This window comes from Odocoileus virginianus, chromosome 27 (assembly GCF_023699985.2).
Source record: "Odocoileus virginianus isolate 20LAN1187 ecotype Illinois chromosome 27, Ovbor_1.2, whole genome shotgun sequence".
Taxonomy (NCBI): Eukaryota; Metazoa; Chordata; class Mammalia; order Artiodactyla; family Cervidae; genus Odocoileus; species Odocoileus virginianus.
In genome coordinates, this window is record NC_069700.1 from 40,421,477 (window position 1) to 40,448,940 (window position 27,464).

General features: G+C 43.3%; 1 protein-coding gene across 5 annotated transcripts in view; it reads left to right on the top strand.

Annotated features, from left to right (window-relative positions):
• PRIM2 (DNA primase subunit 2) overlaps positions 1 to 27,464 on the top strand; it is a 393,899-nt gene that overhangs the window by 122,926 nt on the left and 243,509 nt on the right. The gene's annotated exons all lie outside the window — the stretch shown is intronic.

The following is a 27,464-nucleotide window of genomic DNA, read 5'->3' on the forward strand; positions in this document are numbered from 1 at the left end:
GGCCCCGTTACTCACCCGCTCACATGTCCATGTGGGCATTCACATGGAGGAGCTGTGTGCTCTTTCATTCTTGGGTGTGACTTAGAGAGAAGCTCCGTCAAAGAGAACCCCCTTCCCCCTGCCAGAGTAGTAGCGGTCTTGGCTGTGAGTTGTTCATTCTGCCAGACTTAATCAATACCTCTTTCTTTCTTTTCTGAGCTTAGAACAATTGCAGTTTAAACCCAATGGGAGAAAATAAACCAGTACATTAAAAAAATTGGTTTTTGTTTGTTTTTGCTTTTGCACAGTGATAATAATGATTCCTGTAAGGAAAGTAATAACATATATGTGTGTGTTATTTGCTCATGAGTCTTTGCAATCCTGTGGACTGTAGCCCCACCAGGCTTTTCTGTCCATGGAATTTTCCAGGCAAGAATATTGGAGTGGGTTGCCATGCCCTCCTTCAGGGTGTCTTCCCGACTCAGGGATTGAAACCGGGTCTCCTGCATTTTAGGCAGGTTCTTTACCATCTGAGCCAACAAGGAAGCCCAATAACATATGATAGTATGTAAATAGTTTTGATTTCATCAGTGTTTTGTTTACGTAATCTAAGGGGCAGTGGTTATATAAACAGACCTATCATACTTCCCAATAGAATTATGATAGTTTTCTGGTTTTACTGGTGTTAATGGATAATTTTCAAAAAGGTAAAATCCACTTTCAGGTAAATATAAAGTGAATCTATGTCAGAGATTTTATTTAACTCATGAGATTAATGAGGGAATCAGGAAGATGTTATGGCTGGTTCAAAGGTCATTTGAGACGTTAGGCATATATAGGCAATTTAACAGGAAATGTTTCTATCTATTGATAGAAAATTGGTTAATACCCACGGAAGACATCACCCTTTGTGGTTATCTGTTCCACCAGACAGACAATTTTTGCATCTCATTTGGAAATATTTGCAAATTCAGAAATTCCTTCTCTCATTCTGGGAGCTTAATCCAAAGTAAACAGTGAGTTGCATTAGGTCTGCGTGCTTGCTGTGTCTTTTCCTCCCCATTTGATACTGAAAACACGTGCCCAGATGTTTCCGAAGTTTGTATACCTTTTTTCCTTTTTTTTGATACGAAGGAATCAACATTATGGGTTCATAATGATACCGTCAGTCCTAACACAGCATCTTGTAGCTCTTTGTGAATACTGTCTCTGGCAGTGAGAAATGCAGCATTTATTATCCTCATTATAGCTCCTTATTTGCTCAGTGAATGATAACTTGCATCGGTGCATCTGCCAGCTGCACTGCTGTCTTTGCTGCTCACCCTGTGTCAGCCCTGCACTGGCCCCCAGCCCCGCCTCACTGCTGTGCCATAGCCACTTGGCAGCTATACTGGAAACGGAAAGGGAGGGAGGCAAGCTTTGATCTTCCATGCTTCACAGATAGTGCCTGAGTCCTGTCCCAGTTTCTTGAGAACTTATTCTTGAGATTCCTTTGTAGAGGCTGAGAATCCCCAGGCACTTGCTCATTCCTGTGATTGGTCTGGCTGCTGTCTTCACAGAAGGGAAACATGCAGCTCTCATTATTTTACTAGGGGTTGTATTTCCTGTGGCCCAGGGTAGTTTTTGTCCACTGGAAAGAAGACGGGCATGGTCTTTGCTGCATCCTCAGTCTTCACGAAGATGTCGCTGCAGGCCTGCCGTTCACTTCTGATGGAGGGAGGTTCAGCTGTGGTCCTTACAGCTCTGTAGTTGAGCTTCTTCCTTAGGCATAGAAACACCAGAGCCATTTCTTGGTGTTCACACCCTTAGAGCTGGGGCTGGTCGGGTCAGGGGGAGTTGTGGCCCTAGCCAGCGTTGTGCCTGAAAATTCCTTATGTGAAAATTCAAGCATCCTGATGCTTGAGGATGAGAGGAGTCCATTCTATTCCTGAACCTAGTATAACCTTACTTTTTCTTCCCTTTTTTTTTTGCTATTTAATTTAAGGCGAGCTTACTACTTCAAGCTTCAGTTCCTAGTGGTAAAGAACCTACCTGCCAGTGCAAGAGTTTAAGAGACGTGGTTTAATCCCTGGGTCCGGAAGATCCCCTGGAGTAGGAAATGTCAACCCACTCCAGCATTCTTGCCTGGAGAATCCCATGGACAGAAGCATATGGCGGGCTACAGTCCATAGGGTCACAAAGAGTCAGAGAAAACTGAAGTGAATGAGCGTGCTCATACACACACACACACACACACACACACACATATATATTTTTTATCATTCATGGGTCACAGCCTTGTCTCGGTGAAGGGGCTTGTGTAACTCAGTGAAGCTATGAGCATGCCATGCAGGGCCACCCAACATGGATGGGTCATAGTGAGGAGTTCTGACAAAACATGGTCCAACTGGAGGAGGAAATAGCAACCCACTCCAGTATTCTTGCCTGGAGAACTCCATGAACAGTATGAAAAATCAAAAGAATATGACACTGGAAGATGAGCCCCACAGGTCAGAACATGCCCATTATGCTACTGGGGAAGAGTGGAGAACAATTACAGATAGCTCAACAAAGAATGAAGTGACTGGGCCAAAGTGGAAATGACACTCTGTTGTGGATGTGTCTGGTGTGAGAGTATAAAGTCCAATGCTATGAAGAACAGTTTTGCATAGATCTATGATCAAGGTAAATTGGACGTTGCCAAGCAGGAGGTTGCAAGATTGAACATTGACATCTTAGGAATCAGAGAACTAAAATGGATGTGAGTGGGCGAATTTAATGCAGATGATCATTATATCTACTGCTGTGGGCAAGAATCCCTTAGAAGAAATGTAGTAGCCCTCATAGTCAACAAGAATCCAAAATGGAGTACTTGATTGCAACTTCAAGAATGACAGAAAATCTCAGTTCATTTCCAGGGCTAGCCATTCAGTATCACAGTAATCCAAGTCTACGCCCCAACCACTAATGTCAGAGAAGCTGAAGTTGATCCATTCTGTGAAGACCCACAAGACCTTCTGGTTGTTGTTGTTCAGTTGGTAAGTCGTGTACAGCTCTTTGAAACGCCATGAACTGCACCATGCCAGGCTTCCCTGTCCTTTTAATGCTGAAGAAGCTGAAATTGACCAGATCTCTGAAGGCTTATAAGACTTTCTAGACTTTCTAGAACTAAAACCAAAAAAGATGTCCTTTTCACCATAGGGGATTAGAATACAAAAGTAGGAAGTCAAGAGAAACCTGGAGAGGCAAGTTTGACCTTGGGGGTGCAAAGTCGAGCAGGGCAAAGGCTAACAGAGTTTTGCCTAAAGAACACACTGGTCATAGCAAACACCCTCTTCCAACAACATAGTAGGCAACTTTGCACATAGACATCATCATATGGTCCACACCAGAATCAGATTGATAATGTTGTTTGCAGCTGCAAATGCAGAAGTTCTATCCAGGCAGTAAAAATAAGACCTGGAGCTGACTGTGGCTCAGATCATGAGCTCCTTATTGCAAAATTCAGAGCAAAATTGAAGAAAGTAGGGAAAACCACTAGGCCATTCAGATATGACCTAAATCAAATCCCCTATGATTATACAGTGAAGGTGATGAATAGATTCAAGGGATTAGATCTTGTAGACAGAGTGCCTGAAGAACTATGGATGGAGGTTTGTAACATTGTACAAGAGGCAGTGACCAAAACCACCCCAAGAAAAAGAAATGCAAGAATGCAAAGTGGTTGTCTCAGGAAGTTTTAACAAATAGCTGAGGAAAGAAAAGAAGTGAAAGGTAAGGAAGAAAGAAAAAGATACACCCAACTGAATGCAGAGTTCCAGAGAATAGCAATGAGAGATAAGAAGGCCTTCTTAAATAAAAAATGCAAAGATATAGAGGAAAACAATAGCATGGTAAAGACTAGAGATCTCTTAAAGAAAATTAGAGATACTGAAAGGTTGTTGCTGAACGAAAAGATTCTTGGCCTCCGGAGGAGACGGATTCAGTCCGGGGCCAGAGACGAGGCTGGATCGCTCAGAGCTTTTGTGTAATAAAGTTTTATTAAAGTATAAAGGAGATAGAGAAAGCTTCTGACATAGGCATCAGAAGGGGGCAGAAGGAGTACCCCCCTGCTAGTCTTCAGCTGGATGTTATATAGTCACTAGCAGTCTGTTAATGAAAGAAAGGAATGTCTTAAAACTCAGGATGGCACCAGGCTCCTCATCCATAAGATGCATTTTGGGATAATCTTGGCACTAGATGATTCATCCTGGGCCATAAAACAATTGACTTGAATCTTGTAGAAGGGCAGATTACCATACAAATAGTTTAGTTTACATAGATTAGGGGAACAAAGTCTGAATATAACATACTGGTTTGTCAAGTAGGTTCTGAACCATTAGGCGGAACCGACTTGAGGACACAGTCTGGGGTAAATGTATAGCTCATTAACATAGCTTGAGACACATATTTCCATAAGAAAAATGCATTGGTTAACTCAAGGTTTGAGAATAGTTAACTTCAGGTGAAACCAGGTGTCATTATGGCAACACAGTATTTTGAGAGAAACCTCCTTTTAAATTTGTATAGAGAAGGAAAAAAATATCGCTAGTTTGTTTCCTCCTGCTGATTAAGAGAGATAAAAATGTCTGATACTTGTAGCCTATTTCCTCAGAGAGATAAAAATGTCTGGCACTTGCAGCCTATTTCCTCCGTTTGGAGACTCCTGGCCTTCCTTCCTGTTACCCTCTCAATAGCAAGGGAACATTTCATGCAAGGATGGGCGTAATAAAGGACAGAAACTGTAAGGACCTAGCAGAAGCAGAAGAGATTGAGAAGAGGTGGTAAGAATACATAGAAGAACTATACTAAAAAGGTCTTAAGGACCCACATAACCATGATGGTGTGGTGACTCACCTCGAGCTGGAAATCATTGAGTGTGAAGTCAAGTGGGTCTTAGGTAGCATTCCTATGAACAAAGCTAGAGGAGGTGACAGAATTCTGCCCGAGCTATTTGAAATTCTAAGAGGTAGTGCCGTTAAAATGCTGCATTCAATATGTCAGCAAATTTGGAAAACTTAGCAGTGGCCACGGGACTGCAAAAGGTCAGTTTTCATTCCAGTCCCAAAGAAGGGCAAGGCCAAAAAATGTTCCAACTACTGAACAATTGCATTCACTTCATATGCTAGCAAAGTTATACTAAAAAATCCTTCAAGCTAGGCTTTAGCAGTACATGAACCAAGAACTTCCAGATGTATCAGCTGGGTTTAGAAAAGGCAAAGGAACCAGAGATCAAATTGACAATATTTGTTGGATCATAGAGAAAACAAGGGAATTCCAGAAAAACAACTACTTTTGCATCATTGATTACGCTAAAGCCTTTGGATCACATCAAACTATGGAAAATTCTGAAAGAGTTGAGAGTACCAGACTGCCTTACCTGTATGCTGAGAAACCAGTATGTTACAACCAGACATGGAACAATGGACTGGTTCAAAATTGGGAAAGGAATCCACAAGGCTGTATATTGTCGCCCTGCTTATTTAACTTACATGAAAGTACGTTATGCAAAATGACAGGCTGGATGAATCACAAGCTGGAATCAAGATTCCCAGAAGAAATAGCAATAACCTCAAATATGCAGATGATAACCACTCTAATGGTAGAAAGTAAAGAAGAACTAAAGAGCCTCTTGATGAGGGTGGAAGAGAAGAGTGAAAAAGCTGGCTTGAAACTCAACACTCAGAAAACTAAGATCATGACATCTGATCTCATCACTTCATGGCAAACAGAAGGGTAAAAACTGGAAGCAGTAATGGATTTTATTCTCTTGGGCTCCAGAATCACTGCAGACAGTAATTGCAGCCATGAAATTAAAAGATGCTTGCTCCTTGGAAGGAAAGCTGACAAACCTAGACAGTATACTAAAAAACAGAGACATTACTTTGCCTACAAAGGTCCATATAGTCAAAGCTATGGTTTTTCCAGTAGTCATGTATGAATGTGAGAGTTGGACTGTAAAGAGGGCTGATCGTTGAAGAATTGAGGCTTTTGAATTGTGGTGTTGGAGAAGACTCTTGAGAGTCCCTTGGACTGCAATTAGAGTAAACCAGTCAATCTTAAAGGAATCAGCTGGCTCATTTGAAAAGACCCTGATGGCTGGGAAATATTAAAGGTGGGAGGAGAAGGGGTTGATTGATAGAGGATGAGATGGGTTGGATGACATCACCGACTCAATGGACATGAGTTTGAGTAAACTCCGGGAATTGATGATGGACAGGGAGGCCTGGTGTGCTGCAGTCCATGGGGTCACAAAGAGTCAGACATGACTGAGCGGCTGAACTGAATTGAACTGATGCTGAAGCTCCAATACTTTGGCCACCTGATTCGAAAAGCTGCTTCATTGGAAAGATCCTGATGCTGGGAAAGATTGAGGGGAGGAGAAGAAGGGGGTGACAGTAAATAAGGTGGTTGGATGGTATCACCGACTCCGCGGACAGGAGTTTGAGCAAACTCTGGGTAACAGTGAAGGACAGGGAAGCCTGACATGCTGCAGTCCAACGGGTTGCAAAGAGTGGAATATGACTTAGGGATTGAACAACAACAGCAACAGTTGATTTATAATTTTGTGGTAGCTTCAAGTATACAGCACAGCAAGTCAGTTACATGTGTGTGTGTGTTCTTTTTCAGATTCTTTTCCCTTGTAGATTTTTATAAAATATTGATTGTATTTCCCTGTGCTCTACAATAGGGCCTTGTTAGCTATATGTTTTATATATAGTAGTGTATATATGTTATTCTGAACTCCTATCTTTTTTTGTTGCTCAGAATGATAAATAACATTTCTTTTTAGTTGCAGATAATGTTGTAGCGACGCATTCTGGGAAACAAACTCACTCAGAAGGACAATGCAGATAGTGGAGTGCAGTTTATTATACTGGCGGGCCAAAGGCAGAGTCTCCTCTTAGCCAAGGACCCCGACCAGCATTTGTGAAAATCTTTTATACCCCATGTGTACGTGTCTGAACCCACCACCCCAGATTTCCTTGAGACTTACATAAACAAAGGAAGGGTAAATAAAATCCCAATAACCCCATCATTCATGTGCCATGTGCTGAGACAGTTAAACAGTTAGCCAATAATCAATAAGCCTGAGGTTACACTCCAATAGGTACAGAAAAATTTATGGCCTCCAGAGGAGGGGGTGATTAGTGTATGTGTCCTCTTAGGCGATGAGTAACCAGGGTATAATCTTCAGGGTTCTCCTGTCTGGAGGGGTTCTTATCCTTCTGTCGTCGTTTCCATAGGCACTAAACACAGAGTGCAGAGTCCATTGGAGAGGCAGCTGAGCATGATCAGCATGGACAGGCCTGAGGTGGAGTCCAGGTCCTGTGAATTCCTTCTTCAGTAATAGAATAGCTTGAGGAAGAAAGAAAGTGTATGTGACCATGCAGCTGATGAAATTCAGAGCTGAGTGGGCTTCAGGCCTGGCAAGAACCGGCTCTGTTTCTTATGATTCTCTTGGCTGTGTTCTCTCTGGATCAGCTTTGGCCTTTGGCCGCTTCCCTTACGGTAACTGAATGGCTCTAGTGGTCCCAGGCTTCACATCGACATACCGAGAGGTCCAGGGAGAAAGAGAATAGTATTTTGGTTTTACACTGATTGGACCAGCTCTGGTAATATGTTTATCTCTGAATCAAGGATTGTAGCAAGGGGGATGATTGTTGGATTAATGCATCTTAAGCTCTCTCTTTTTTTTTAAGCAGTATTGTTCATTTTCAGTTTCATGGTTGTTTTACTTTCATAGGGTAGTTGTGAATCATGTGAAATGGGCACTAATTGTTTATGCTAGAGACTAGTTGAAATCAAGGCCAACATCAGATGAAATTCTGCTCTTTCATGTATAATAATAATACTTCCATGAAAATATGTTTAAAAGTGCAGTGTGTGAAAGGTAAGTAGTACAATATGTTAAGTGTGTGGTGGATTTGGTTAGTTTCTAGGGAGATAGGAAATAGAATATAGTCTCTTATGTGGGCTTATAAGGGGACTGCTTTGCTGAACACAGACAGTGAGTTGGGTAGATAAGAACCATCAGAAATAACCAGTTATTAATGGAGACTTGGTCCCAGTCTGTCAGGTAAACAGCCCTTAAAGTTAACAGTTCTGCACAGGAGTTTGCTGTTTTCCTGGAGTAGGTATTTGCGAGTAGAACCTCCCCTCTTCCCTCGAGATGAGTGTGGACTGAACTGGCCACCCCCACTTCTCGTGTGTTATCCTGGTGCCCACCAGACTGCCGTGCGTGCTCACTGCTCTGAGCCTGCACTCTGTGGTGGGAGGCAGGCAGTCATGGTCGGTCCAGTTGTGGCTCCTCCAGGGAGCAGTGAGCTCTTGGCCCTCGAACCTCACCACCGTGAACTCTTGGAGGCCTGATCTGACCAAAGTCTCACAGCCACTGTACCATTGCAAATAATTTCCCCACCAAATTCTGTGATGTATACAAGTGTGTGATATGTGGCAGTTGAGAATGACTAGTGAGTTTTGTTGTGGATCTGGGCCTCTTTACCTTTGTTGAGCTCTGGCGTGGAGTCTGGGTGTACGCAGGTGTGCCCATGCAGACCTACAGAGGTAGTGGCTCTGGATGTGGTGTGCGGTGCTGACCCTGGTCTCAGCTGCTCTTCACGTAGCTGATCACAGAACTGACACGCGTGACAGAGTCGAAGAACAAAGTGACGGTCTATGTGACAGTGAGTTTCTGGAGAGTCAGAGGGGAGTCAGGCTCTCATGGTCCAAAACTGGGAGATGTGTTGAGCTATGTGCTAAAGACAGCAGGGTCTGGGGAGCTGGAGAGGAGAAGGAGTACAGGCTTTTCAGAGAGAATGGGTGAGGGGGAGTGTGGGGGTGGGGAGGGGGTGGGATGAGTAAAATCAGCACTGCAGACAGTGATCTTAGCGATGTAACTGAAGGAGCACAGGCAGAAGTAAAGTTGACTAGGATGAGACAGGGTGAGACATTCTAATATGAGGCCAAAGAAGCAGGGCAGAGAGAAGTTGCAGGTTGAAAATACAGTATTTTAGGAGGCTATTAAATTAAGCTTCTCAGCAGTAGCTTCTTTAAGTAGAGAAAGAATTTGTTTCAAATGATTTGTTCCAAATTGAAGAAGTGTTAGGGAATTAGGAAAACCTTCTAACTTCGCATTAAAATGGCCCATAACTCAAAAAAATGTATGTTGTTTTGATAAAATAGTTTCGTATTTTCATCATTGAAGAAAAATAGTTGGAATGCATAACTTTTTTTTTTTTTTTTGGTGTTATTTGAATAGATAGCAAAACTATTCCCAGACTTCCAAGGTTACTTTTGGGAGTAGTTAAATTTTGAGGTATTTGTATCATTTGTTTCTTTTTCTTTTGGAAAGTGAAATAAGCAAATTGTCATTCACTTTTCTGAAGTGAATTTGAAAGAATTAAAAAATACTCCTGTCAAATGTATAGCAAACGTTTTGAAAGTGCAGTCCTCTAAGGCTATTTATAGGGACAATGCATTATGGAAATTTCTAAGGAGAAATCTAACACAAAATGTATTCCCGGCAAGAAATTTTAATCAAAATAGATTACTTTAAAAATCCAGTAACTTATAAGATACCTAAATTTCCAAATCAACAGGAGTTTTCACAATTTCATGTAATGAAAATAGAATGTCTGCTTAATACTTATGGTTTCTTTCAGACATTAACCTTGATTCTGAGAGTAAATTCTGAAATAGGATGGGGTTTGGATGGGAATAGAGATGCCCGTCTAACAGCAGACTGTTTTGGGGATCTGTTATAAGCCTGGGATAATGTGGAAAAAAATTTTAAACCATCTTTAAATCAAATTGAGGTTTATGTTTTAATTTTGATCAGTAGGGATTAATTTGGAAAGTAAACAATAATGAGGCAATAAATATGTTAATTTTTCAGGGTTGATAGTTTAGCCTTAGGTGCTAAATTTGTATCAAAGAATTGTGATCAAATGATTTCTCATGAAATTGGCAAACATTTGCTTTAAACCGTTCTCTCGAACAATTAAAATTATTGTTGTTCTTATGTTTGACTCTAAATTTGAGAAATTAAGTCTTCTAATTGCAAGGAGAATAAAATATCAAAATGTGTCAGGACTATTCAATTATTTTATGTAAATATAAACCCATTTACTTTAAGGAGAACTATCACACCTTTTAAAATGACATCAATCAACACCTTTGTTAGGATTGCTTTCATTGAGCTAATGAGTAGATATTTTTATTATGGAAATGCTACATTTTTAGTCTCCTTACTAATGTGCGCACACCCCCCCCCCCCCCCCGCCAGCCTGCAGAGGAATAAGTCAATCATCTGGCTGCTAGTAGCTCTAAGTGCTTCTCAAAGAGCATTTAAATGCTTGTAATCACTAAACAAAGGAGTACTATAGATTAAATGTGTTATGAACCACACACGGAAGCAGTTTCTTTTTATTTTATTATCTGTAACTTTAATGGAAAGAAAATGTTAATTTAGGGTAATGAAATAGACCTCCAAGTATGATCAGTGAATAGACCATTAGGTTAATTAAAATGAGGCTATGTATCATGGCTGTGCTAGAACTGTCACTGTGGAAGGAGAGATTCATTTAGTGTTTGAATAGTAAAATTCAGAACATGTCACTCCCAAACCAGATTTACTACACAACGGAACAAGATTGATATCAAGGGTAATTCAGTTTTGTTTCATTTTCTTTTACTTGTCACATTGCTTGTCATTCTGAAGAGCTTGTCACTTAAAGGTGAAAATTTATCCAATCTTTTAAAAATCAATTAAGTGTCAGTTTTGTTACTTTCCTATCTATCACCTAGCTTAATTAAACACAAAAACAAGACTTAAGCAATATGCAATGTATAGATTGTGATATTTCAAAAAGTTCATCTCAGTTCAGTCATGCAGTCCTGTTAAGCTCTTTGCGAGCCCATGTGACAGCACTCCAGGCTTCCCTGTCCATCACAGGGAATTGCTCAAACTCATGTACATTGAGTCGGTGATGACATCCATCTCATCCTGTGCTGTCCCCTGCTTCTCCTGCCTTTATTCTTTCCCAGCATCAGGTTGTTTTCCACCGAATTAGTTCTTCCCATCAGGGGGCCAAAGTATTGGAGCTTCAGCTTCAGCATCAGTCCTGCCAATGAATATTCAGGACTGATTTCCTTTAGGATGGACTAGTTGGATCTCCAAGCTGTCCCAACTCAAGAGTCTTCAGCACCACAGTTCAAAAGCATCAATTCTTCAGTGCTCAGCTTTCTTTATAGTCCAACTTTCACATCCATATGACTACTGGAAAAACCGTAGCTTCGACTAGACGGACTTTTGTCAGCAAAGGGATGTCTAGGTTCGTCCTAGTTTTTCTTCCAAGGAGCAAGTGTCTTTTAATTTCATGGCTGCAGTCAACATCTGCAGTGATTTTTTTTTTTAATTTATTATTTTTTAAAAATTTTTTCTGCAGTGATTTTGGAGCCCAAGAAAATAAAGTTTCTCATTGTTCCCATTGTTTCCCCATCTATTTGCCTTGAAGTGATGGGACCGGATGCCATGATCTTAGTTTTCTGAATGTTGAGTTTTAAGCTAGCTTTTTCACTCTCCTCTTTCACTTTCATCAAGAGGCTCCTCAGTTCCTTTTCACTTTCTGCCTTAAGGGTGGTGTCATCTGCATATCTGAGGTTATTGATATTTCTCCTGGGAGTCTTGATTATAGCTTGTGCTTCATCCGGCCTGGCATTTTGCATGATGTACTCTGCATATAAGTTAAATAAACAGGGTGACAATATGCAGCCTTGATGTACTCCTTTCCCAATTTGGAACCAATCCGTTTTTCCATATCTGGTTCTGTTGCTTCTTGACCTGCGTACAGATTTCTCAGGAGGCAGGTCAGGTGGTCTGGTATTCCCGTCTCTTGGAAGAATTTTCTGCAGTTTGCTGTGATCCACACAGTCAAAGGATTTGACCTAATCAATAAAGCAGAAGTAGATGTTTTTCTGGAACTCTCTTGCTTTTTTGATGATCCAGTGGATGTTGGCAATGTGATCTCTGGTTCCTCTTAACTTTTCGAAATCCGGTTTGAACATCTGGAAGTTCTTGGTTCACATACTGTTGAAGCCTGGCTTGGAGAATTTTGAGCATTACTCTCCTAGCGTGTGAGATGAATGCAATTGTGTGGTAGTTTGAGCATTCTTTGGCATTGCCTTTCTTTGGGATTGGAATGAAAAGTGACCTTTTCCAGTCCTGTGGCCACTGCTGAGTTTTCCAAATTTAGTGACATATTGAGTGCAGCGCTTTCATGGAATCATCTTTTAGGATTTTAAATAGCTCAACTGCAATTCGGTTACTTCCACTAGCTTTGTTTGTAGTGATGCTTTCTAAGGCTCACTTGATTTCTCATTCCATGTCTGGCTGTAGGTGAGTGATCACATCATTGTGATTATCTGGATCTTGAAGATCTTTTTTGTGTAGTTTTTCTGTGTATTCTTGCCATCTCTTCTTAATACCTCCTACTTTTGTTAGGCCCATGCCATTTCTGTCCTTTATTGTGCCCATATTTGCATGGAGTGTTCCCTGGGTATCTCTGATTTTCTTGAAGAGATCTCTAGTCTTTCCCATTGTATTGTTTTTTTCTATTTCTTGCATTGATCGCTGAGGAAAACTTTCTTGTCTCTCCTTGCTATTCTTTGGACTCTGCATTAAGATGGGTATATCTTTCCTTTTCTCCTTTGCCTTTAGCTTCTCTTCTTTTCTTGCCTATTTTTAAGACCTCCTCAGGCAACCATTTTGCCTTTTTGCATTTCTTTTTCTTGGGGATGGTCTTTATCACTGCCTCCTGTACTATGTTACGAAACTCTGAGCATGGTTCTTCAGGCACTCTGTCTATCAGATCTTATCCCTTGAATCTCCCTTCCAAAAGTTAGCAACTTTGAATTCATTAAATTATAAAAAGTGTAGTTGAAACAACTGCTGCAACTTTTTGGTTATTAGTTCTTTTGGTTTTCTGTTGTCTGAATCTGTTGGAAATATGTTTTTTTATAGTTATCCACTTGGTCAGTTTACTATTTGAATTTACTGAAAAGACTTTTTGATGTTTTTTGTTTCTTATGGAAAGTCTTAGCATTGTGTCAACCATTGGTAGGTTTTCTGTGAGTGATTCCTGTTTTAATATAAAAAGCTTGGCTTTTGTTTAGAGTCTTCAGTTTCCCCCATCAGATGTCTCATGTAACAGATTAATTCTTCTTCAGATCTTAGATCTAGAATCACACCATGTGGCCTAAAAAGTCAACCAACATAATCATGGCCAGTAGCTTTTTGTGTGGGGCCTGAAATATGAATGTAGGTACTAAATGATTTATGATTTAGCACGGTGACTCAGAGGTTATAGTGTCTGCCTGCGATGTGGGAGACCCGGGTTTGATCCCTGGGTTGGGAAGATCCCCTGGAGAAGGAAGTGGCACCCCACTCCAGTATTCTTGCCTGGAGAATCCCATGGACAGAGGAGCCTATTGGGCTATAGTCCATGGGGTCGCAAAGAGTCGGACACGACTGAGCGACTTCACTCCACTTCACTAAATGATTTATAGAGTAAATGCTTTCCTCAGAGGTTTGTATTACCAGTCAGCCTAGTGTTAACTGAATTCTGCTAAGTCTAGTACTGCAGTGGGTCCTTTGATGCGCTTCAGGCTCTCTCCGGGCGGTGGCGCATGGTCAACATGTGCTTAGGGAGCAGTCAGCTTCTCTCCTCAGCTTCTGGACGGTGCATTCTCTTTCTCTTCTTTCACCATCTTCATTCTAGGAATGTCTTTTCTTACTTTTGCCTTACTTCTCTATTTTCCTGCGAAGTACCTAGATGATATTGAGTAGGAGATATTTAATGAATTTATGTAAGTGTATGTATATATTATTTTTGATTATTTGTGAACATTACCTTAAAAAGCTTAATGTAGGGAAAACTTTTAATGATTATATTAGGAAGTGCATATTCTGTGACTAGCTTCACCATAGAATTTTTCTGAATAATTGCCTTAGAATGTCTAACAGGTTTCATTTTGTCTTACTGTTTTTTTGAAGACTTACTTGGGGTTTTTAAGAAGAATAGGGACTTGTAATTCTTCAGTCATCCTGAATAGGACCCAAAGGCTGTGTGGAAAGGGCCGCCCTGGGGTTTGGAGACCCTTGTCAGGACATCCATGAGCCCCGTGGTCTCTCCTTGTGTGTCTGTTGCTTTGTGTTAGCTCCATTTTTAAAATTCTATAACTGTGTGCTATCTTCATCATCTCCTGCTTTGTCTTTCCTTTTTGTCTCTCACAGCTTCTGCTTACTTACTACTCAGTTTGACTTGTCATGAAGTATCGTGGGTCCAGCTGTAGTGTTTGTCATGCGTTGCTCACTGCCCCAGTTCTTTCTCTCTCTTGCTCTCCATTCATCAGGGAAGTAATCTAATTGACATACAGGATCAGTCAGGATAGGCAAGTTCATGTGGCGCTAACAGAGGTTATCCACCTACCCTCTTGTTCCTGCCATGTGGTCATCATGGATTGATCATTTTCCTCATTCAGGGATCCAAGCTATGCTCATTTTTCTGAAGCATTGTCAGAAATGAAGTCCCCGTGCATTCACCAGCTTATCCAGCTTTTATCCAGAAGTAACATCACTCTGGCTTATATTTCACTGACTGAAGCAAGTTGCCTATTCCCCCATGGCATTGTAGAGTGAAAATGCATAGTCCCTCCCATGTGCCCTGGAGTGAGAGCTTCAGGTATTTGGGGGACATGCACTAGTGGCGACCTCAGTTGGCCCCTCTAGCTGTCAGCCGCTCACTCCACAGTTCTTGCCACACTGGTTACTTTTTTCCTGGGAGGTAGTCCATGCCCTTGGCCAGGTGACTTCCGCAAACTCCTCGGAGGCAAAGTGTGCTCTCTCCCGCTCTGGCAGGGTTTCCATGTGATATGGAGCACATGCAGGCATGACATATGCCAGCTCCGGGCAGAAGCTGTAGATGTTGTTTGTGTGATTTGAGTTGAATTCTTTCAGATGGGAAGTTCAGGTTCCTTATGCTTTGCTTCCAGAGTGAGAAGAGGTGTAATGTAGACCTGCAGCCTGGAACAGGCTTTGACTCAGCCCTTACCTTCTCCTTACCATGAGCTCTGTGTGCAGTTGGTCATTGACATTTGACTCTGTTACTACCAGCAAGAGCTTACTTTACACCATGAAATTTAGGGTTAAGAAAACCTGAGCTTGAGTGTTAACTCCACTAGTTGTGTGATTTGGGGTGGGGATTTGGGGATCCTTAGCAGGGTTTCTTCATCTATAAAATGAAGGTAATAATGCCTACCTTACAGTTTTGATGTGAGGGTTAAATCGAGTGACTTATCAAGTAATTAGTGTAGCATTCAGCCCTCAGGAAGAGTCAGTGAATGTCACTCCTCTCCCTTTACGTTCTGCCCCATTAGTGGAGATGTTTCAGTGCAGGATTACTTCAAAGGAATTAGATAATTAATTGAAAACAATCAATTGTGAGATTAAGGATTAGATAAAATGCTCTTAAAAGTGGGCCTTGTTAGCTCCAATTCAAGAATTTCCTTCTGAAGAGAATCCAAAATGCTCTCATACCTGATCTTTTTCACAAATGATGGGTTCTTATTACAGTGATAAGTCAGCTAGGTTTGTAACTAAGCGGCATGGTCCCGCTGCAGTAGGCCTGGCAGCCCTCCAGACTGTCTGAGAGATCCCCCTCTGCCTGTTGAGCATTCCGTCAGGGACATTCGGAGCTCCGTGGTCTCCTCCAGTACCTCCTCTGCAGAGAGTGACCTGCTGCACTGGGATCAGGGCAGTTAGCCCGGTGTCTTACTGGTGGCCTCAGGTTTGCCTGAGCTTGAGAAGGTGAGATGCTTGTGTGAGATCATGGACTGGATGAACCCGTTCTGCAGAAGACAGAAAACAACACAGAAAGCCCATGGTGTATGGCTTGGCTGGTCACACTGGATGAAGTGTCCAGTTCACAAACAGGCATAAAAAACGTCTGTAGAGAGTCTGCACATTTTGAACTTTGCAAGATAGAAGGAGACAAAGTAATTCTCAATCTCACCAGTTAGGGTAAAGCTGAGAAAGAGAGGCAAAGACCAGTGAAAGCTGGACTGGCAAGGACCACAGCAAGAGTAGTTTCTTGCCTCCTGATGCTCCAGAAGCTTTCTGATACTTTTCCCTTCCGAAGGTGATGTGTGCCCTATGGATAGCAGGGGGGTGATGTGTGCCCCGCGGATAGCAGCGGGGTGACGTGTGCCCCGCGGATAGCAGGGGGGTGACGTGTGCCCCGCGGATAGCAGCGGGGTGACGTGTGCCCCGCGGATAGCAGCGGGGTGGTGTGTGCCCCGTGGATAGCAGCAGGGTGGTGTGTGCCCCGCGGATAGCAGGTGGGTGGGGGGCACTGGCGTGTGGCCGCCAGGACACACTCATGCTCATGTGGTGCCAGACTCCTTATTCTCAGTCCCCATTGCTCATGTGCGAGAAGCCAGCCGCTGGGTTGTGAACACACCCACACAGTCTCTGGAAAGGTCCACATGTGGAAGTGTGGTGCCACAAGCCAGCGTGAGGGATCCGTCTTCACACGGGTCTCCAGCCCCAGGCAAGTCATCTGGTGACTGGGACACTCACCCCCGGCCTGACTGCTGCCGATGATGGGCTGTGAGCCCAAACCTCCTGCTGAGACCCTTGGGAGCTGCGGAGTCACTGCACAGCAGATGAGATCTCTGAATGGATCCAAGTGTCTTTCAGTATACACTGTGTTCTTTCAACTGGACAAAATGACTCAGAAAAACAGTTGCTACACTATACCTAAGTTTCATTTGTTCTGGTTTAAAATGATGATTTTAATAAAACAGTAAAAGGAGGACAGGGGTTTAAAGTGTAGCCTATTTTGGGGAAAAAACTATAAGACTTTATTGTTGATATTTTCTTTTGTTTGATTTTCTACTTAACTGATTTTCCAAATCTTAGTATTTCCTGAGCCCAAAACTTAAAACAGGTTGCATCAGGCTGAATTCTCCAGACAAACAGACCTGATAGAAGATAAAAGTTTCAGGTGTTGGTTCACATGACTGGGGGGCTGTAGGTCTGAAATCTGTGGGTGGATCGGGCAGCTGGCTGGCTGGAAACTCTGGTGAGAACTGAAGTTGTCAGTTTGAGTTTGAACTGTGTAGGGCAGGCTGTTATACTGGACATGGGCAGGAGTTCTAGATTACAGTCTTGAGGCAAAATACTCTGTTATCAGGAACCTTGGTTTTTTCTCTGAAGGCCTTCAGCTGACTGACTGAATGAAGCCCATCCCCATTAGCAGGGGGTAACCTCTGTAGAGTCCATTGGTCGTAAACGTTGATCACATCTACAAAATACTAGCACAGTCACATCTAGATCAGTGTTTGACCAAACAGCTGGGCATCTAGCCCAGCCAGGTTGACACAGAGTTAATGATCTGGCAGGTGAAGAGGGAGGAGGAGGGAGCGTGGGGCGTTGAGACTTCCTCTCCCTCATGCGTTTGTGTGAAGGCTGTTGCTGCCTGTCCTCCCTGCTTCTTTAGTACATTTGGTGCCATGCGGTGGCAGTGGTAACATATGTCAGCAAACAGCTTTGGTGGTGGTCTTTAACCTGTCTGGGGAGCTCTGTTTCTCAAATTTACGTTTAAAGAAAAAGTAAATTTTGTTCCTGTTTAGGGGCTTCCAAGTTGGAGCTAGTGGTAAAGAACCTGCCTGCCAATGCAGGAGGTGCAAGAGACAGGGTTTGATCCTTGGTTGGGAAGATCCTCTGGAGAAGGAAATGGCAACCCACTCCAGTATTCTTGCCTGGGGAATCCCATGGACAGAGGAGCCTGGTGGGCTACAGTCCACGGGGTCACCAAGAGTTGGACCCGACTGAAAACGACTTAGCATGCATGCACGCAGAGGTAAAAGTAGCTTGTCAGATATCAGAGGGAGGGTGAGTCTAGAAAAATTTTCTACTGGTGGTCACTTGCTGCCAGTAGAAAAGTTAGGAACATGTTAAATTTGTTGGTGTATTTAGTGATGGTTTATGGCAAGTCTTTGCAGAGCCTTCTTAGGTATTTTGGAATATACCCAAGTCTCAGTAAGCTTCTCCTTTGAGAATTGAACAGTCTCTGCGATTTCATAGGCCACAATGCTTGTGGAAACCACCACGGTATTATTCTGTAATGCTTCTTAAGTTTGTCTTCTTTAGGAAGTTAAATATTAAATCTACTGGATTTTACACCTCTGTCATTTTCAAAAGTGCCTTTTAAGAGTTAACTGATTTAGGTCTTTGATTAGGCGTGGCTTATGGCTGTCAGTTTGATTTTACTTTTTCTTTTTTTTTAGTGCCTTTAAATTGAACTTTAAGGTTGACTTCTAGGTATAATTTCTGAAATTTCTCTGTGGGTTTGATTTATTGCAAAAGTAATATTATTAATTTATGAAACTGTTTCTAAGCTGTGCTTTCCTTGCTCTTGGATTTTCTCTGTGAAAAATGCAGGACTCCTTAGCTAAGTTTCACTGGGGTAAAATCAGTTTTATGAAGTGTAACGGCTTCTTATTCTGAGTTTTATCTGAGCGATGCTCCAGCTCAGCTGAGGGGCTCATAATGGTGAGTGACTTCTCATCAGCGCCTTTATTGATTAATGACACAGATAAGAAAAATGTACGTCGCTGCAGCAGGATTTCACTCAAGAAAGCCTGGAGCCCCTCATCTCAGGAAGGTTGAGTATCAGTGTTTAAGGATGATACGATCCGTGAAAGAAAGGGGACAGTCAGGGCTCGCACAGCAGCATGGAGTAGTGGGAAGAGCAGAGAAGGCTCAGGTCGGGCGTAGCTTTGAAAATAGCTTCTGGGAAGTAAAGCCAGCAAATGGTACCTGAAACATGAAGCCCCTCTGGGTGAGCTCTGCTGGCCTGATGGGACGATGAGCCCTGATCCCGATGGTCTCCTTGTTCTGCTGTCAGAGGAGCTGGTGCTCTTCCTGTTTGCCTGCTTGCTCCTTCCCTGCTGGTCTCGCTGAGTTGGGTAGACCCTGATCAAGGGCACCCAGTTAGTGCTAAACTATCCTAAGCCGTTCTCGCTTTGATGGGTTCTGACCATAGAAGCTTCTGGCAGATGTGCAGGTGCGGCTTCATTGTTTCTGAGGGCCCGAGTGGTGTCGCAGAGCACCTAGCATGTGCTCTAGCTGGATCCCACAGTAGGTTCAGGGGAAACCAGCCTGCAAGAGAGGAGAGATACTGGATATCAGGATGTGCTCATGTGGTTCTCTTCCTGCTGCTGCTGTTTGGTTGCTAGTTTATGTCCAGCTTTTTGCAACCCGATGGACTGTAGCCCCCAGGCTCCTCTGTCCTGGGATTTTTCAGGGAAGAATCCTGGAGTGGGTTGCCATTTCCTCCTCCAGGGGACCTTCCTGATCCAGGGATCAAACCCGCTTCTCCTGCTTGGCAGGCAGAATCTTTACTGCTGAACCACCAGGGAAGCTATCTTTAGCTGACTTTGCTGAATTTTGACAGTACAGGCCTTTAAGAAGATAGTAGGGAATTCACGAAAAAAGAACTTGTGTATATAAATGCTGGTCTGTGTCAGACACAGTAAATGCCCACTCTTCTCTCTCCACAGAATTGGATCATCCAGTTCTGGAGTACCCTTTTGTATGTAAAAGCGATAGCATTAAAACAAATTTACGTGGACTAATACCTGGAATCAATGATCAATGCAAAGGAATAGAGGAAAACAATAGAATGGGAAAGACCAGAGATCTCGTCAAGAAAATTAGAGATACCAAGGGAACATTTCATGCAAAGATGGGCTCAATAAAGGACAGAAATGGTATGGACCTAACAGAAGAAGAAGATATTAAGAAGAGGTGGCAAGATTACACAGAAGAACTGTACAAAAAAGATCTTCAGGACCCAGATAACCAAGGTGTGATCACTCACCTTCAGCCAGACATCCTGGAGTGCAAAGTCAAGTGGGCCTTAGGAAGCATCACAGTGAACAAAGCTAGTGGAGGTAATGGAATTCTAGTTGAGTTATTTCAAATCCTGAAAGATGATTCTGTGAAAGTGCTGCCCTCAATATGTCAGCAAGTTGGGAAAACTCAGCGGTGGCCCACAGGACTGGAAAAGGTCACTTTTCATTCCAATCCCAAAGAAAGGCAATGCCAAAGAATGCTCAAACTACCACACAGTTGCACTCATCTCACACGCTAGGAAAGTAATGCTCAAAATTCTCCAAGCCAGGCTTCAACAGTACGTGAACCAAGAACTTCCAGATGTTGAAGCTGGATTTAGAAAAGGCAAAGGAACCAGAGATCAAATTGCCAACATCCATTGGATCATCAAAAAAGCAAGAGAGTTCCAGAAAAACATCTACTTCTGCTTTATTGATTAGGTCAAATCCTTTGACTGTGTGGATCACAGCAAACTGCGGAAAATTCTTCCAAGAGACGGGAATACCAGACCACCTGACCTGCCTCCTGAGAAATCTGTACGCAGGTCAAGAAGCAACAGAACCAGATATGGAAAAACGGATTGGTTCCAAATTGGGAAAGGAGTACATCAAGGCTGCATATTGTCACCCTGTTTATTTAACTTATATGCAGAGTACATCATGCAAAATGCCAGGCCGGATGAAGCACAAGCTGTAATCAAGACTCCCAGGAGAAATATCAATAACCTCAGATATGGCAGAAAGCAAAGAGGAGCTAAAGAGCCCCTTGATGAAAATGAAAGAGAAGAGTGAAAACGTTGGCTTAAAACTCAATGTTCAAACAATGAAGATTATGACATCTGGTCCCATCACTTCAAGGCAAATAGATGGGGAAACAATGGAAACAGTGAGAGACTTTATTTTCTTGGGCTCCAAAATCACTGCAGGTGGTGACTGCAGCCATGAAATTAAAAGACGCTTACTTTTCGGAAGAAAAGCTATGACAAACTTAGACAGCATATTAAAAAGCAGGGACATTACTTTTTCGACAGAGATCCGTCTAGTCAAATCTATGGTTTTTCCATTAGTCATGTATGGATATGAGAATTGGACCATAAAGAATGCTGAGTGCTGAAGAATTGATGCCTTTGAACTGTCATGTTGGAGAAGACTCTTGAGAGTCCCTTGAAGTGCAAGGAGATTCAACCAGTTAATCCTGGAAATCAGTCCTGAATATTCATTGGAAGGACTGTTGCTGAAGCTGAAACCAATACTTTGGCTACCTGGTTCGAAGAGCTTACTCATTTGAAAAGACCCTGATGCTGGGAAAGATTGAGGGCCGGAGGAGAAGGGGACGACAGAGGATGAGGTGGGTGGATGGCATCACCGACTCAATGGACATGAGTTTGGGTAAACTCCGGGAATTGGTGATGGATAGGGCGGCCAGGCCTGCTGCAGTCCATGGTGTCACAAAGAGTAGGACATGACTGAGCGACTGAACTGAGTACCTGGAAAATAAGAAAAGTTACCTGAGGATTTAAAACATTAGAGAGTAAAGCAGCCTGACGTGAAAGACAAGCTATAGCATAGTGCTTAAAAACATGGGCTCTGGACTCAAACTGGGTGGCCTCAGATCCCTCTCTTCCACTTCAGAGACTCTTTACTGTTTCTTTCTCCTCAGTGTAAGAATAGTAACAGCAAAAGAGTTTAAATGAGATATTTGTGAAAATCTGATTGACACGCCTGCCCATCTGCATGTTAGTGGTCTTGATGGTGGTAAAGATGATGTTTCCATTGTTTCTCCCCTAGTGAGTCAATGGTGGAACCTCTCTGTCTTGCTAAGCTTAGGCTGCATGACAACACACAATAGATGAGGCAGCTTAAACAACAAAGGTTAATGCTTACAGACCTGGAGGCTAGGATGTCCAAGATCAAAGTGTGGGCCAGTTAGCTTCCTGACAAGGGCCCCCTTTCCCGGCTAGGGGTCTGGTGAGGAGATGGACAGTCTCTCTTCTTATATGGTCTATCAGTTCTGTTGGGTTAGGGCTCTTTCCATAGGACTTCCTCTAGCTTTAATTACCTCCAAACACCCTGTCTCCAGATGCATTAAGTTGGGCATTACAGCTGCGAAGCATGAATTTGGGGAGATAGTTCACTCTGTAGCAGTGGATTAACTTAGATTGTTTGTGACCATTTGGTAAAAATGAGTGAAGAATATGGAAAAAAGAAAACTAAAGCTTCTGGAAGTATGAAAAGATGAAGGTTGTAGAAATGTCTCTTTATCAAAATCAATGAAGAAAAAAGAGTTATGGTCTTTCAGAACAACTCATTTGTTAGCGTTCTTAGTTCTGTCCATTTGAAGATGTTGGATTCACCAAACTTTTGTCCTAAAGTCTTTGAATTAATGTTATAATTTTGCACTAATGTTTTTTCCTATTTGACAGAAAAATGAAAGGCCTTAATTGGTATTAGAAACATGAAATTAGTTAACCTCTTTGTTACCAGTTGTCCAAACTCTTAAGTGACCCTTTCTTGTGTCTGTCTCAGCCTGATGCAGAGTCGTGTCAGGGGTTCACTGTCCTAGTTGTTTTCTTTGCGACCCAGTCTTGGGCCCTCAGTGTTGGAGGATGTTTCCTTTGCACTTAAAAGACCCTTGATTTCCAGTTCAAGCATCTTGACCGTGACTTCTCCCTGTAATGGAGTTAATGGAAGAGGGTCACCTGGCTTGCAGTGCAGGTTTTTATTCCCTGTGATCATTATTTCTGACAAAAAAAATCTTTGACACCCATTCTTTGCTTATAATCTGATTCCTCTTGAAAGCGGAATCCTTAACAAAACAGGGGAAATTTCCAGTTAATCAAAATTTAATTATTTTGGAGGACAGCAGACAGGTGTTAAACGAATGTCGTCCAGCATCCCCTGCTGTGTGCTGCTCTTTGTTTTCTGGTTTGTTGTGTTCCACACTAGTGTTATTTATGTCAGGATGAGAAAGGAGCCAGCTTTCTTAGCGAGTTAAGTTAGTTTTGGTTCTGGGCAGGTTAAGGACGCAGTGTTTTCTGAGGTGTAGAGGAGCTGTGGGAAGAGTCCTGGATTGGCAATCTGGGCCTGGACTTTGGCCTGCTTTTGTCACTAAGGATAGCAGATTTCCTCAACCAGAAACAAGGGAGATTATCCTGGATCCTGTCTCTCGGTCTTTTCTGTCTTTGATATATCCTTTTTAGTTTTGTGGTTCAAAACTCATTCTGGGTGGGTGAAGGACAGGACCGAAGTAGGTGGAGAGCCAGTAAGTGCCTGTACAGAATCTTCAGAGTCCAGACAGTTCAGGCCTTTGCAGTCACGGGCGTGACGTTTTGAGTATGAATCGCCTCTTCCTCCTTGGGGTTCCCTCTTCAGTGCTGGTGGCGTCCAGCAGCGCCTGGTGTCTGAGCTGGCTCCTGAGGAGGGGTGTGGTGCTGTTGCCTCCTGCCTGCCCTGGGGTTGGGTGGGTGCCCTTGATGTGGTCAGGCGCCTCTCCACATCTGAGCCCTGCCTCTTCCCCCCGGTCACACCGTCTTCTCCTCGTGAGTCCCCGGCAGGACACTCTGTCAGGCTACCTCCTGCCTGGTCACATTTCCTTACACAGTCCCAGTGCTGCGTGCTCTGCTTTGTCATGATGTCCTGGATTTGTGTCGTCATTTGATGACTCAGCTGCTTCCCTGTAGACTGTAAGCCCCACGAGTATGCAGACTGTGTCTTTGTTTCTGGAGTCTGGCTCAGTATGTATCTGTTGTGAATTCAGGCACCAGAGCTCCCGAGCGTCTTGACATGGGATGAGTGATGATGCCAGCAGTCTCTGTGGTCACAGAGGCTGTTTGTGCTGATTGTCCAGTGCTCCACGTCCACTGTCCGGCTTGGGAACCTGTCCCCTCGTCGTTAGTATTTTCACAGTTGTCATCATCACCACCATTCTTGAGTGTTTTAATATGGGCATGGCCCCTGGAATCTGCATCCTCCACAGCTGTGCTCTGCAGTCCCTCCAAAAGCTTCCTGGGGTGCTTTTACTCAGACCAAGTCCTGTCCTCTGCCCTGCAGTCTTTCTCTTTGCTGTGTGCACCAGTACCGTAAGACAGTCGTCACAGTGCTGCTTCTGGCACTGATTCTGGCCCCATATCTTGTTTCCTTGGGCTTCCCTCAGAGCTCAGTTGGTAAAGAATCTGCCTGCAATGCAGAAGACCCTGGTTCAACTCCTATAACGGGAAAATCCACTGGAGAAGGGATAGGCTACCCTCTCCATTATTCTTGGACTTCCCTTGTGGCTCAGCTGGTAAAGAATCCACCTGCAATGTGAGAGACCTGGGTTCGACCCCTGGGTTGGGAGGATCCCCCTGGAGAAGGGAAAGGCTACCCACTCCAGTGTTCTGGCCTGGAGAATCTCATGGACTGTATAATCCACGGGGTCTTAAAGAGTGGGACACGACTGAGTGACTTTCACTCTCACTCTCTCTAGTTTCCTAGGGAATGTCTGCACATGGAGACCCTGACTTTCTCCTGTGAGGACAGAGCCTTCCTCCTCTTACATAAGTGGAGAATGTCAGACACCCACCTTCCCAGCTCTTCTTGAAGCTCGGGTGTGGGCATTTGATGCGTTTGTCCCTTTTGCCAAATAGGAGGCAACCAAGGAGAGCCCATCTCCTGAGGGTCAGGCAGGAGCAGCAGCTGGGCTCTCAGGGTCACCAGCAGCCTTTGCAGAGACGGGAGGGCTGGAGGCCATCCAGGGCACACCGTGAGTCTGTGCCTGGAAACAGCAGTGGCTTCTCCCGGGAGCCAGTGTTGGACATAACTGGATCTTATTCGTCATCCACTGCCAGGCTGGCTGCATTCAGTGCCTAGATCTTTTTAACAAATTACTGTTTCTACTTGAACTTGTTGGTTGAAGTCACGCTGATAGCTAGTACCCTGGCTGATGCTGCGGCACACACTTGTTGAGTGATAACTGTGAGTCCAGTAGAACAAACCATTTCTTTCTTAACTGGGCATCTGTGGAACCATTTCCCTATGCCTGTCTGGGGCTAAAGTGCACTTTTTTTTTTTTTTCCAAATTGAGATGCTGAACTCACCTGCTCTCTAGTTTCTTTCCCCCGACTGTCTTCGCTCAGTCCTCAGGCTTGGACCCCAGACTTAACGGCTGCATTTGTTCATGAACTGCTGCAGAGCCACCCCGATGGTGAGGCAGTGGTGATGAGGAGGCTCTGGGAGCACATCCGGGGTGTGGGTGGGAATCTCGTTGCCGCTGCCCTCACAGGCCTCTCTGCACAGTCACAGGCATCACTGGACCGGTACCTGGGCCTGCCCCCGGGCCTGCCCCCACCCCCACAGCCCCCTCTTCCCAGTAGACGCTCCTCCTGGACCCGTCGCTCTGGGTCCCTGAAGTGGACTCTCCAGAGGGAAGCTGTGGTGCCCGCTGCACTGTTGGTGTTTTCACAGCAGGCAGGCTCTCTGCACCCTTCATGTGAAAACACTCCTGAACCACATTTCTGGTTTTCTCAGCATTACAGTCAGAACTGAGAGTGACATGTAAACCTGGGAACATGCAACCCTGGTATTGACTGTTCATGGGAAAAACTTGAAAAAGCAGGTAGAACACTGTGACCTGAGTGATACGAATTCTCTAATCAGAGTTCACAGAGCAGCTGAATATTTGACTTATTGATTTTTGGTGAATTAAGCTGTTTTGTATGCAAGGTATGAAAATAGATTGAGTTTTTATCCTTGATTCAGAATGACCACTGAGAGCCAGGGACTGAAGCTGGAGATTTGAATTCATGTTGAATATTTTAACAAATACCAGCAGAAGAGATACTCAGTTTTCCATTTGTTTAGAGCTGTATGTTTAAAACATACTAATTTGTACTTATATATTAATTTGTTTTAAAATAGTACTAATTTATTAATAGATACATACTTACTAGGAACCTAGCAAAGTATCTAAATCTTAAAAAGACTCTAGCTTTCAGAGTTTTTGTTTATTGTTATAAACTTTCTCTGCCTACATTTGAACATAATTTTTTTCTGCATTCTCATCCTTTTAAATTTCGCTCTTTTGTAAAATTTCCCATTGAGAACTTTTATCTGTCAATTTCTAGTGCATTAAAAGCTAAAAATACAGTAGGTTGAGTTACCCTGACCTTCCATTTTAACTGAAGTTCACCTTTAGAAATACAGATTATCTTTTGGACAAATAGTGTTCAATAAATTCTGCTTCCTAGAACAGTAATGTAGGTGGATTTTAATTTGAGTCTTGTCGCATTTTATTAGAAGTGCTTTCCATTTTCCCCTAATCGTTTCAGCCACATCTTACAAATATTTGGAAACGCTTCTGTTTCTTCACTGGATGTAACCCTCTCATCCTGGCTGTCTTCTTTTCTCTCTGGTGCTGTATTCTGAGAGCTGGGTGCCTCTTCACTTAAATTCCATCACAAGTTAGTTGGCTTAAGTTTTTAGTGGGCTAATTGCTGTAAGTAGAATATGGGGGAAGAATTCTATTCTGATTGTTCAGGTAATTTCCAGCAAAACTTAAGACTAGAGAGTTGCTGCTTTGGTAGAATAATGTGTAGAGAGTAAATATGTCAACATATTTTAGGATGACTTTGGAAACCTGAAATCCTAGGATTCTGCTTTAACGTTTAAATGACATTGAGAATTTATACTGGAAAATATACTTATTAAATAATTGTATATAGCCCCCCTGAGCTGAGCTGAGTGCTGAAGAATTGATGCTTTCTAACAGTGGTGTTGGAAGAAGACTCTTGAGAGTCCCTTGGACTGCAAGGAGATCCACCCAGTCCATCCTAAAGGAAATCAGTCCTGAATATTCATTGGAAGGACTGATGAAGATGAAGATGAAGATGAAGCTCCATTACTTTGGCCACCTGATGCAAAGAGTCGACTCATTGGAAAAGACCGTGATGCTGGAAAAGATTGAAGTCAGGAGGAGAAGGGGACGACAGAGGATGAGATGGTTGGGTGGCATCACTGACTCAATGGACATGGGTTTGGGTGGACTGGGGAGTTGGTGATGGACAGGCAGGCCTGGCGTGCTGCAATTCATGGGGTCACAAAGAGTTGAACACGACTGATTCCAGTTCAGTCGCTCAGTTGTGTCTGACTCTTTGCGACCCCATGAATTGCAGCATGCCAGGCCTCCCTGTCCATCACCAACTCCTGGAGTTCACTCAAACTCATGTCCATCGAGTCGATGATGCCATCCAGCCATCTCATCCTCTGTCGTCCCCTTCTCCTCCTGACCCCAATCCCTCCCAGCATCAGGGTCTTTTCCAATGAGTCAGCTCTTTGCATGAGGTGGCCAAAGTACTGGAGTTTCAGCATTAGCATCAGTCCTTCCAATGAACACCCAGGACTGATCTCCTTTAGGATGGACTGGTTGGATCTCCTTGCAGTCCAAGGCACTCTCAAGAGTCTTCTCCAACACCACAGTTGCAAAGCATCAATTTTTCAGCACTCAGCTTTCTTCACAGTCCAACTCTCACATC